General features: G+C 42.2%; 1 long non-coding RNA gene across 1 annotated transcript in view; it reads left to right on the top strand.

Moving 5' to 3' along the window:
• The window catches only part of LOC142287275 (uncharacterized), a 75573-nt gene extending 64761 nt beyond the window's left edge, over positions 1-10812 (top strand). The window contains exons 4-5 of the long non-coding RNA XR_012748267.1: positions 2126-2176; positions 9234-10812. This is a non-coding gene — a long non-coding RNA (uncharacterized LOC142287275). The remainder of the gene's footprint in view (positions 1-2125; positions 2177-9233) is intronic.
• The last annotated feature ends 1843 nt before the right edge of the window (positions 10813-12655 follow it).

The following is a 12655-nucleotide window of genomic DNA, read 5'->3' as shown; positions in this document are numbered from 1 at the left end:
CCTCTCTTGTTTACCTTATATCTTATGAACGTCACACACACAGGCCTCCGACCCGTCACAGCTGCCATAGCCATCGCTTCTTCTAGAAGTCGTCACCTCACCCCGCCGTCCATTGGAGTCGGGCACACTCATTTTGTAACCCTCTTTTGCTCCTGTAGCAGAAGCTCTTAAGGGTCACCCATACTGGCGAAAAAAAATCAAAAATTGCAAAAACGTGTTCCAAATTGGGCAAAAACATCCCGCCTCTTGTTATGTGGTGATATCGGTGATGACTGAGACAGTCCCCGACATATTACCTTACTGATGTGAGGGATACAGCGGCACAGAAATATCGGTGACCCACAGGTGCCGCCAAAATGGCTCCCATCCATCAAGGTCCTATTCAGATGCCAGTGCGCTTTCTCTGGCAGTTGATGCTCATTTTGGATGTGACCAATGCCACAAAAGTAGTAAATTGTCAACAAATCTCTCAAAAAATGCAAAAAAGATGCAAATTACAAAATAAGTATGGTAATTTGCAGAAGACCGCACATTGGGCAAAACCTAGGACCTCCAATTATATGGTGACATTGGTGATGGCTGAGAGTCCCTGACATAACGCTTGCCATTAGTTTGGCAGGAGATGCAGATTTGGTGCTGAAATTTATACACCAAATTACTGCACAAAATCTGCACAGAAAAACACATGTTTTGGCAGGAAAAAAGTAGCTGAAAAAAAACACTCTTTTTATTGCATTTGCACGTTTTTTCACATGCTTTTTTCCATGCGTTATTTAGTCATAGCGACTGCAGGGGTTCAGGCACTCGCGATCGCCGCCAGGTCTCCGAGTGATTTTACAGCTGGGACCCGACTCTCGCTGCCAGGAGCAATGCCTGCGCTGCTCACAGCAGTATGATCGCAGCATTCAGGAGGCAGGGAGAGGAATCGCTTAACTCTCCCTGGCGATCAGGTCCCTGTAATGCGATCACAGGAACCCAATCGCTGCCATGGTAACCCTGGGTTGTCACCATGATGACCCCGGGTTACCGAGGTATGGATCGCCTCACAGACCAGGCTACCTATGTCAACGGAGTTCCCTGAAGCAAAGTCCCGCCGTAAAGACCGCAAGATGAGAAAATGTCTGCTAACACTGGCTCTGTGGACTAGATGCAGGGACCCTGGTGACATCACATGGTGACCCAAGTTCATGCCATTGGATTTGCAGGAAATCCCAGTGATACGCTGGCATGAACTCGATTCACCTTGTGACTTTACCGGACTTCCCTGGAACAAGGTCCTACAGTAAAGACCGGGAGAAGAGGAAATGGCTGTAGGGAACCGCAGTGGCGTCAAAAAAGCACACAAAAACGCACAAAAAAGCATGCGTTTTTTCCTACATTTTTCACTGACTCCATTGAAGTCAATTGGTGATAAAAAGTAGGAAAAAACGCAGAAACAATTGACATGCTGCTTCTTTTTTCAGCATCAAAAACGGCAAGGAAATAAGAAGCAACATGTGCACAGCAAGTCAGGATTCTCATAGACTTTGCTGGGATGATTTTATTTGCTTTTATTAATTAAAACAAGCAAGGAAAAAGCATGAAAAATGCAACGTAGGGTAGTTTCTCAAATCCAGATGATGGATATCACAACCGTAACATGTGTATCCAGCACCAATCTCTACAGTCCATTCATAGGCACCAGGACCCGGCTGCAGAAACGGATCTTCTCCCTTTACTTCACAGCACCAACTCACTGACCAAACGTGTGGCTTATTGTCCTCCCTCTCCTGGGTTCAGACCAATTGATGGGCAGAAGTGCTCATACCTGCCCCCTTAGACATTTGTTTTTCCTGTACCTTCAAGTATGAAGGAGGACAGTCTCTGGCCAGTTTGCAGGATTGTGTATTAGGGAGGCCCCTTGCAAGGGAACAATAGACACGCAAGCCCCCCAGACAATGAATCCTACTTCAAGCCTGATTACATTAAGGTCCATGGAGGCCAACTAGGAAAAACACATTTATTTACAACCCCTTCCCCCTTCAAATTGTGTACCTTGAACTGACGAGCAAGCAATCTCAAATAAAAATTCTATAACAACAAGAGTGATGTAACCGGCTCATCTGATTTCCTTTGTGTCTTTCAGACCAGCATCAGTATGCAAAAGCGGAATTTTCAGAGTGAGGGGCTTAATAAGGTAATGTCCCCCACTATGATGTATGGGGTGTATGAATCTTCTGGGTATTCCCATATGTAAACATTGACTTTTTACATTTTAATAGTAACGGATTGTTAAACCCTGAATAGTCCAATCCTGTAGTGATGATAATAAACAGTCAATGATAGAAATAAGTCTGTGGGGTCAGACTGCTCAGGGTCTAATTGTGGTCTGTTACCATGGTGACACAGTTTTGCCTAGGATCTGTAGTTAAAAAAAACGGTAAACTTTTTCTTTTTTCATTTTCGTGTCATAGGGAAAGTAAAAAAAAAAAAAAAAATCTGTTGTGTGGGTGTACGTGGCCTCATGAGAAAACTAAATATTTGGGGTCTTTATGATTTTTTGGGAGTTTCCATCGATTGTTTGCATCTCCAGTGAGCTGGGACTTCTCGTCAAGGTTTGGTCATGGTTATCCTGGCTTACTTCATCTCACAACTCACCATGAGTAAAAGAGATCTCATACTTGAACGATCAGAGGAACAAAGCAATGGCCCAGTGTCACGAGTGGCAGACAGTCCTGTGGTGTCCGTCAATAGAAGGTTAGAGCGTTTGGCTGTGCAAAATGCTCTCCGATTTGCTATTATGCTGTCTGTCCGTATTCAGTGTACTAGGCATCCCCTTTGCTGGGTTTTTATCCTTTTCCCTTTAGGACCCTGCGGATCTCCTCTTCCCTTCAGCTGCTAATCATCTGTATTTCCCCTTGGATTTACATACTCAAATTTTCCCTGGACTTGTGCTGGTGATATTCAGTTCCTTCACAAGCTCTGGATGCAAGCAGGCGGCTGGCAGTGATCTGTAGGATCATTGCTGCTCTTTACTGAATGTCTTACTGAGTCGTCTACAGATAAGTAGTTTGTGGTTTTTACCTTATTTGGTATTCCTGTGTTTTCTTTAGCGCCTAGTGGGGTTGAAAGACCTCATCCCACCCGCTCCCTACCTAGGGCCCAGATACAGGGTCAGCCTAGAGTCAGGTATCCTGCTCAGCGCATAGGTGCGGATCCTATCTAGGGTGGTGAGGGAACTTGGAGACCAGTGGTAGGCTTGGTCAGGGGTCACCATCTCCTCCCTCCCTAGACACAGGGTTTCCCTTCCCTTTCACCATTCGCTTGGTACTTCCCGTACCTAGTGTGACACCCGGGCCCATGAGCCTGGGATCTGATCAAACTTTGAGGTGAACCCATCACTGTGGAGCCATTCACTTATCATCAGGGTCTATTACGTATTTGATACCAAGATAAAATATTTGATTATGAGCATTTCAGTGTAAGGCTAGGACCCCTAGAGTGATGGTAAAACCCCACTTTTAGTAGGACTTTCCCAAAAGTGAAAATACTATGATTTGTCATCTTTACTTCAGTTTATCTTCACTTCGCTGCAAGCTAAGAACTAACACTACTTTAAATTGAACTTGTCACTTTTCATTTATATGTAATTTTTTTCTACATGGTGTAAATGCCGCTGTTCTCCTGAATCCAGCATTATTTTTCTTTAGTTCCTGCTCCTCTATGTTCCTAAGATATGGTCTCCTCTTCTAGTCTTTTGATCCTCATGGCGTGGTCCTCTGCTCTTCTGTGGGCGTCTCCTCGATCACCACACCCACTTGTATGAAAAAGACTAGAAGTACATATAGCAATGAAGAGGCCATATCTCCGGAACGGAGAGGGCTGGGAACAAGGGAAAAACATCGCCGGATTCAGGAGAACGGCGGCTTTAACAGCAGGTAAAGAAGTTGCATATTTACATCAAGTGACAGGTGTGTTATATATAACTGTTCAGGATCTGGCAGAATTTTGAATTCAGCTCTGGAGCTTAAGTCATGACTTTAAAGAAAGAGATTTATAATTTTCCAAACTAATATATTGAAATAAGAAACTCCAGCACTCCGCTATTACAGCAGTCCAGAAATCAGCACACACCTGATCCTGCACGGAATGTCCAAGGCAATGGTTTCAATTGTAGAAAGAAGAAAAAAAATCCAGCGGATCACAGGCTTTTTAGTACAAGGAACTTACGTCTTTATTGCTTCATTTAAAAAAAATTTCCACAGCGCAGGTAGGATCCACAGACAAGGTATCTATATCATCAGTTTATCCAACATGTTTCGACCCAGAGAGTGGTCATATAGTCTTATTCATGGATGTTTTAGAGTAGGTACTGATACCTCTATATAGCTTACTAGAACTCCCATCATGCAAGTGGTTTCTAATTAGGATAATCATCCCACACATTTAACAAAGACTTGTGCACAGATAGGAAATTCTAGTGCTATAATTCACAGATACATAAAACACAAACAATATTATTCATATTGTCATAAACATTAAAACCATTTTTACATGAATAATTTAATTATAATGGACAATCATGTCCTACCTTATATTCATACCATGTGGAATGCGAATATTTAACTTAAATATCCAAAAGGATTCTCTATTTAGAACTTTACGTTGGAAGTCTCCCCCTCTGGCCATTTGTTGAACTTTTTTTATCGCTCTAAATTTAAGACCAGTGGTATTACCGCCATGACACAAAGTAAAATGCCTAGAGACCGCTGAAAAATATAACCCGTATACCATTCAAATTAACGAGTTCTTGTTTCTATCTATAAAATATTTACTAACGCATAACTATTTTCTTTTTGATGATAAATTTTGTATACAGAAACTGGGCGTTAGCATGGGGGGGAAATTGTCCCCCTCATTAGCAAATATAGTGGCTGCTATTTGGGAAGAGCAGAACATCATTAATATTGATAATCCTTTTAAAAATAATATAATCCTTTATGGACGCTATATAGATGATATAGTTATTATTTGGGATGGAGATTCCTGTTCTTGTAACCAGTTTATAGAATACATCAATAAAAATCAATTTAATCTAAAATTTAGATATAATCTACAAAAAAAGAAATATGTTTTTTGGATGTTATTTTCACTGGACACATAGAAAATGGGTCTATTGAAATAAGTCCGTATAGAAAACCTTCCAATAATAATGATATTCTGCATGCAAGCTCATGTCATCCTCACCATATAAAAAATAATATTCCAATAGGAGAGATGATACGAACCAAACGTAACTGTAGCAATCTGTATAAATTTGAAAAAGAAAAAAATATGGTATGGAAATGGCTATATGAAAGTGGATATCCAGATTGGACACTCATTAGAGCTATAGACAGAGTGGATAAAATAGCTACAGGAATTATTGAAAAATAAAAATAAAAGGAATCAAAAGTATACAGGCAGTCAGTTTAATAATGTAGCAGTGACCTTCTCAACTAGATATAGTCCGCAATTTTTTAGAATCACTCAGATAATAAAATAGTATTTGCCAATTCTTCATCAGAATTCTACTTTTTCTAAATTAATAAATACACAGTCAATTAGGTTTGTATCTAAAAGAGCAGTAACTTTGGCTAATATTTTATCTCCAAGTTTTTTTTCACGAAAAACAATAAATAATGAATGCACATGGCTATTATATAAAGGTTTTTACAAATGTGGCCATATTCTTTGTAAAGTTTGCAATTTTGTGGATAGGGGAGATACATTTACCTCTTTTTCAACAGGAATACAATATAAAATTCAGAGACATTTAAATTGTACAACCGAAGGTGTAATATATTTAATTGACTGCACAATATGCCTTAAACAGTATGTAGGCTGTACGGTCGGACCGCTGAAGAACCGCATCAGACGCCATATCTCAGATATAGGTAAAACACACTTATGCGGTTCTTCAGCGGTCTCTAGGCATTTTACTTTGTGGCATGGCGGTAATACCTCTGGTCTTAAATTTAGAGCGATAGAAAAAGTTCAACAAATGGCCAGAGGGGGAGACTTCCAACGTAAAGTTCTAAATAGAGAATCCTTTTGGATATTTAAGTTAAATACTCGCATTCCACATGGTATGAATATAAGGCAGGACATGATTGTCCATTATAATTAAATTATTCATGTAAAAATGGTTTTAATGTTTATGACAATATGAATAATATTGTTTTTTTATGTGTTTTATGTATCTGTGAATTATAGCACTAGAATTTCCTATCTGTGCACAAGTCTTTGTTACATGTGTAGGATAATTATCCTAATTAGAAACCACTTGCATGATGGGAGTTCTAGTAAGCTATATAGAGGTATCAGTACCTACTCTAAAACATCCATGAATAAGACTATATGACCACTCTCTGGGTCGAAACATGTTGGATAAACTGATGATATAGATACCTTGTCTGTGGATCCCACCTGCGTTGTGGAAACTTTTTAAATGAAGCAATAAAGACGTAAGTTCATTTTATATAAAAAAGCCTGTGATCCGCTGGATTTTTTTCTTCTTTCTACAATTGAAACCATTGCATTAGATGTTCCGTGCAGGATCAGGTGTGTGCTGATTTCTGGACTGCTATAATAGCGGAGTGCTGGAGTTTCTTGCTTCAATATATATGCTAAAGGCTTTTTTCCGTGCACCCACCACAGATATTTTTTTCTTCTATCTATTATTGATGTTGTGCTCCACGGTGTGTTACACATAGCCCCCCTGCGGAATCAGAATTTTTTTTTAACTCCTTGGCATGTTATGCACTGTTGCAAATCCTTCCAATTTAAAAAAAAAAAATAATAGCTGTTGGGAGTACCTTCTGATGCTGTGCTCCATAGTGTCTGAACCTTTCCCCCCTGGGGAAACTGAATTATTTTAAATCCTCGGTGTTAGCTAGTGGAATAAAGCCTGAGTTCCAGAGTGAAGAACTGTCACTTCCACAGTGCTGCATGCTTTACAAACTGCGGTCTAGGAAGCAGGCGATGATGCCTCCTTCTGCCAACCTGATTTTGGCCAGATGCAATCATCATCATTGACATCAGCTTCGATGTCCCAGCGTGGCGTTTATTTGTCCATAAAACAGACATTACTGAAAAATGTTAATAGAATTTGAATAGAGGGCCGCTGGAGCCAGTGGTGTTGGTGGAGGGGGTGGGTCAGGCCAACACTCAAATAGCCACATTGGCAATAGTACTGTAAAGTGTTATGGAGTACGCATTCCAACTTTCACACTAATGACATAGGGGACGAAGAAAGCTATAAATGACTGCCATCCCTCCCCACTGCATGTTACAGGGCCCACCTGAGAGCCCTAAGAAGTCTGAGATTTTGATTTTGGAGCAAGCATATGATAAGGGCATAATACCGAAAAAATTCCTGGATACTATAAAGGGACTTCATCCACGACTCCTAGCACTTTACCTGATCCCAAAAATGCACAAGGACCCAGCAAACCCCCCTGGCAGACCCATTATATCGGGCAATGGTAGCCTGATAGAATTGGTCTGTCAGGTTATTGATTTTTATTTGAAACCGTTGGTCTGTGAATTACCATCTTATATTCAGGATACCACTGCCGCCCTGAGACGATTAGATGGTATTCACCTTGAAGATAACATGCTGTTGGTGTCGGCAGATATAGAGTCTCTATATACTTCCATTAGACACCAGGATGGTCTCAGGGCGGTTTCATGGTACCTGAAGGCTAGTAACATCTCGCGACCAACGGTTGATTTAATACTCATTTTGTTAGAATTTATTTTGACGCATAATATTTTTACGTTTAACGGTATGATTTTTTTACAGACGCAGGGAACTGCCATGGGGGCTTGCTGTGCGCCCTCCTATGCCAATCTTTTCTTGGGGGCATGGGAGCGGCAAATTTTTGTGGATGACAACAACTTATGTACACATCAGGTCCAAAATTGGGTCAGGTATATTGATGACGTTCTGTTCATCTGGGAGGGTCATCTCAGTGGTCTCCAGGAATTTATGCAATGTTTAAATCAGAACGATTTGAACATTAAACTTACCTTTGAATATGGGCGCACCATAAATTTTTTAGATCTAAGGATTGTTGCATCGTCTAATGGCTTGTTGTCTACACAAGTGTATCGTAAGACTACGGCTACCAATTCATTGTTGTTGGCATCCTCTGCTCACCCTAAAAGTACCATCCAGGGGATTCCCAGTAGCCAGTTCCTTAGAATAAGGAGGATTTGTTCGGATGATGCCAGCTTCATGACTCATTCGGAGGAACTGGCACATAGATTTGAGACTAGAGGTTATAGTCGGAGAGTCATCAGACATGGGTTTAAAAGGGCAATGAAATCGACCAGAAACTCCCTTCTCTTTTCTAATGTTGTAAAGGACAGCAACAAGAATGAACCAACGGTGCGTCTCATTACAACTTATAACAGTAGATGGGATGAGTTGAAAAAGATTGTTCATAAACATTGGAATATCCTTATGACGGATCCAAGTTTAAGATCAATTCTCCCATCGCGGCCGTCTTTGGTGGCTAAGCGTGCTAAAAATCTGAGAGACATGTTGGTTCACAGCCACTATGAACCATCTCGGGTAAGCACGCTTGGTCAACCGCTGTTTGGTTTCTTCCCTTGTGGCCTATGCAAGGTGTGTGCCAACCTTGTGAAGGCAAAAAGATTCCATAACTTTGATGGATCTCGTGAGTTCGAGATCAGACAAAGAATCACGTGTTCATCAAGGGGGGTCATTTACAGGGCTGAATGTCCTTGCAAAAAAGTATACATTGGTCTGACCACGAGGGAGTTAAAGATTAGGGTTCGCGAGCATTGTCTAGACATAGAGAAGGCTAAAGGCATTGATGATGTAAGTCTTTTGAAAACTATCCCTAGGCATTTTAAGAACTTTCATTCTTGCAATCCTACCATGTTGAAAGTCAAGGGTATAGATATGATCTCTATGGGAACAAGAGGGGGGGACCTGGGCAGGCTTCTTGCCCAGGTCGAAAGCAAATGGATTTATAGATTGGGAACCCTGGCCCCCAATGGTTTGAACGAGAATATGGGATTCTCAGCGTTCCTGTAAGGTGATTAGGTGGCCTTTCAATGCATTTGGGTCTGCTTTTGGTTTTGTCATTATGACCTTTTGATGCGTATCAATGGCTATACCTGGTTTTAGTTAGGTGTATGTGGTGGGTGTTTTATGTAATTTTAATTGTCTGTTTTTTTAGTTCATTAGGTTACCTATGTCTGGCTTCTGTCTATTTTTGGAGCATATTCTTCTACATCAGCGCCTTGGAGTTCAATGGGCTATGGCGTCCATCTAAAGAAATGAAGAGGATCCTGTTTTTATGGACTATAACTACTGATTTGGGCTCTTATGTCTCATAGGACGTAATGGTGTTACTATATATCTGAGTATGCACCAAAAAGTGGTGGAGGTGGTCGAATGCTTTTTGTGGGCAAACGGGGAGAGTCCTTTGTAATCTGTACTGTATATAGCAATAAATGTCTTTTGATATAAATTCTGTCAATTTTCTGATAAGGATGTTATAACATGGCGAGGATGGTTGAACACTGCCTATAAAATTTATATACCTACATATCTATGTATGCACTACAAAGTGGCGGAGGTAGCCGAGTGCCCTCCGTGGGTATCCATGGATATAGTGATGTTATGACATGATGAGGATGGTTGGACGCTGCCTATAAAATTTATATCTTCCTAAAATTGCATTATGTTTTTTAGAACATGCTTACTGATGCAGTGTTTGCTCTTATTCCTTGCCATGACTGTGTGCTATTCATAATGTTGTAATATATACGGACCCCGTGTAACATAAGGTGGTTTGTTGAAAGCCCATTTAGATTTAGAACACTTCCTGTTTGTTTCTATGTGTGTGAATCCACCTAGTGCGCATGCCTGCTGAACTGCTCGCTCGCTTCCAAAACCGCGTCTGAAAGCGTCCCGTGGTTTCCATGGTTCCATTATCACATGGGCCGTGACGTCACGGGGCACGTGATCGCGGTATATGGGAAGCGTATTCCATTAGCGGTGGTGGTAACAGTTGTCATGCGCCACATCCTTAGGTGGTTTCATTTACGTTTAGCTGATCACATGATCTTAAAGCTCATCTCCATTGGCTGTTCCAGCCTTTTTAACCAACCTGCCCCTCACCTCTGGCACGCTCCTTGAGAAAGCAACTGCGAAACACGTGTCGGAGTGTGAGGGCCGCGGCAGGATATTTTCAGGTGATGTAATCGTTATTTGCACTTTTAATGTACCTGTCATTTACCGTCTTGCCTGTTTAAGTCTACCTGCATTTCCACTCCCCCTCCCCCTCTTGGTATCTACTCAGTTGCATGTGCCTGGCATGTATTATGCTTCATTAAGCTGTACTTTTGTTCACCTTACTTGTTTTGGTGAACGCTATATCGCATAGATAGTTCCAACTTGGAAGGTTGCCCCACTTAGGGGTGTGACTGATATTAGCATGATTCATGTATATGCCATGCGCGGACAATGTGTGGATCTGGATGGGTGAGGGGCAGTAAGTGGATTTTCACTGCAGGTGGAATACTTCATTGCTACACTCTGTGTTCTGCACATGGTTGTTGATTAACATTCACACACATGCTCTGCAGGTTGGTGGAATTCCATCTGCACAGCAATTTAGTAGTCATTTACTATAACCAATGAGCAGCGCAGGATATCGCAATTTTCAACATTTAGTCTAACAGGTATGCCGGTGTAGGTGTATAATTTTGGTCACCTGAAAAACCATTAATCTTTGGTAACTTTTCCTGACTGTGTCCCTCTCTGTTCACGGTACCTTTTGTCTGTTTTAAACTTTTTTAATCAATATTAATAAAGGTGTCTTTTTTTACTGTCTTTCGTGTCACTCGTATATGTGGGTGTCCATTGACATTCATGGTTGTGTGTAACACCAGTGACTATGTAAGGGGAATACATGAAATAGCAGAAACTGCTGTGTGAATACTGACTTGAAAAATTCAATAGCTACATGCAAGAGTGAATATGTGAAAAATGGAATCTGCATTACTGCCATGAACATATGAATCAAGAGAAATTTAGCTACTGAATTGATCAATGCAATAGAGCCCCAACACTACGCCAAAGTATTTCTCTACGTTGGGGTCCCTAGCTTGTGTGTGTCCTCTCATGCAGTTAAAAAACCTACCGTGTATGGGAAGCTGAGACCCAGGCTATATGCGTATGATATGGATTGGCAATAGGTGTGGTTGGGGAGGGTTCACAAACGAAAAAATACTAACAATTAGGAATAACGTTTGGAACACCATTCTAAGTCCGAACTGGGTGCAAAAACCTAAAAAAACATCACTATGAGGAGATAAGGTATGCATACCAGTGACTATGTAAGGGGAATACATGAAATAGCAGAAACTGCTGTGTGAATACTGACTTGAAAAATCCAATAGCTATATGCAAGAGTATCCATATCATACGCATATAGCCTGGGTCTCAGCTTCCCATACACGGTAGGTTTTTTAACTGCATGAGAGGACACACACAAGCTAGGGACCCCAACGTAGAGAAATACTTTGGCGTAGTGTTGGGGCTCTATTGCATTGATCAATTCAGTAGCTAAATTTCTCTTGATTCATATGTTCATGGCAGTAATGCAGATTCCATTTTTCACATATTCACTCTTGCATGTAGCTATTGGATTTTTCAAGTCAGTATTCACACAGCAGTTTCTGCTATTTCATGTATTCCCCTTACATAGTCACTGGTGTGCATACCTTGTGTCCCGCCAGTGGACAGGAAAATAGCATTTATGCACAAGAAGTGCTCCAATCCAATATTAAAGCTGGCACTCGCCCCAGCCTACAGTCAGCAGCAGAGACCAGAGCTGAGCAGCGGAGACCGAAACCCATACAGCGTCACAGCAAAAGGTGCAGCAACATGGGAGAGGCGGGGCTAAGCAGAGGGGGTGGAGCCAGATAGACAGTCCCCCAGACACATTCCCGGGGACCGCTGTGCTCTGGCGGCAGCCGCGCTTTTCCCGGCTGCTGGCCCTTTAAATCCACTGGCTGATGACCTGATTGTAGATGCTAGAATGTATGGTCTCTATCCAGATTCTGACTTCCAGGACCTGACTGCAGCCCATACATTCTAGGCTTAACCCCGACGTGTGCTCGTGTGCTCTGGTCGGCGGGGTAAGCAGCACGCTGCGATAAAGTCACAGAAGAGCTGCAGCAGATTTACTGGCCTCCCGGACCTGTGCTGTGTGTCTGACTCCTCCCCCACCCCAGTACTGTGAGTGCTCAACCCATCGCTGCAGAACACCCCCCCACCCGCTCAGTGCAGTGTGTGCCCCGCTCAGTGCAGTGTGTGCCCACCTAGTGCAGGGCTATGCTGCCACCAGTGCTGTCTGTGTCTCCCTAGTGATGCCTCCGAGTGTTGTCCTTGTCCCCAGTCATGTCTGTGCCACCGTCAGGGCTGTCCATGCCCCCTAGTGATGTATACGCCCCCAGCGTCTCCTGTGATGTGTGCTCCCAGCGTCTCCTGCGATGTATATGCGCCGCAGCGTCTCCTGCGATGTGTGCTCCCAGCATCTCCTGTGATGTATATGCGCCCCAGCGTCTCCTGTGATGTGTGGCCCCAGCG

The sequence above is a fragment of the Anomaloglossus baeobatrachus genome, unplaced genomic scaffold (genome assembly GCF_048569485.1).
Source record: "Anomaloglossus baeobatrachus isolate aAnoBae1 unplaced genomic scaffold, aAnoBae1.hap1 Scaffold_719, whole genome shotgun sequence".
NCBI lineage: Eukaryota > Metazoa > Chordata > Amphibia > Anura > Aromobatidae > Anomaloglossus > Anomaloglossus baeobatrachus.
This window is presented reverse-complemented; position numbering and strand designations above follow the sequence as displayed.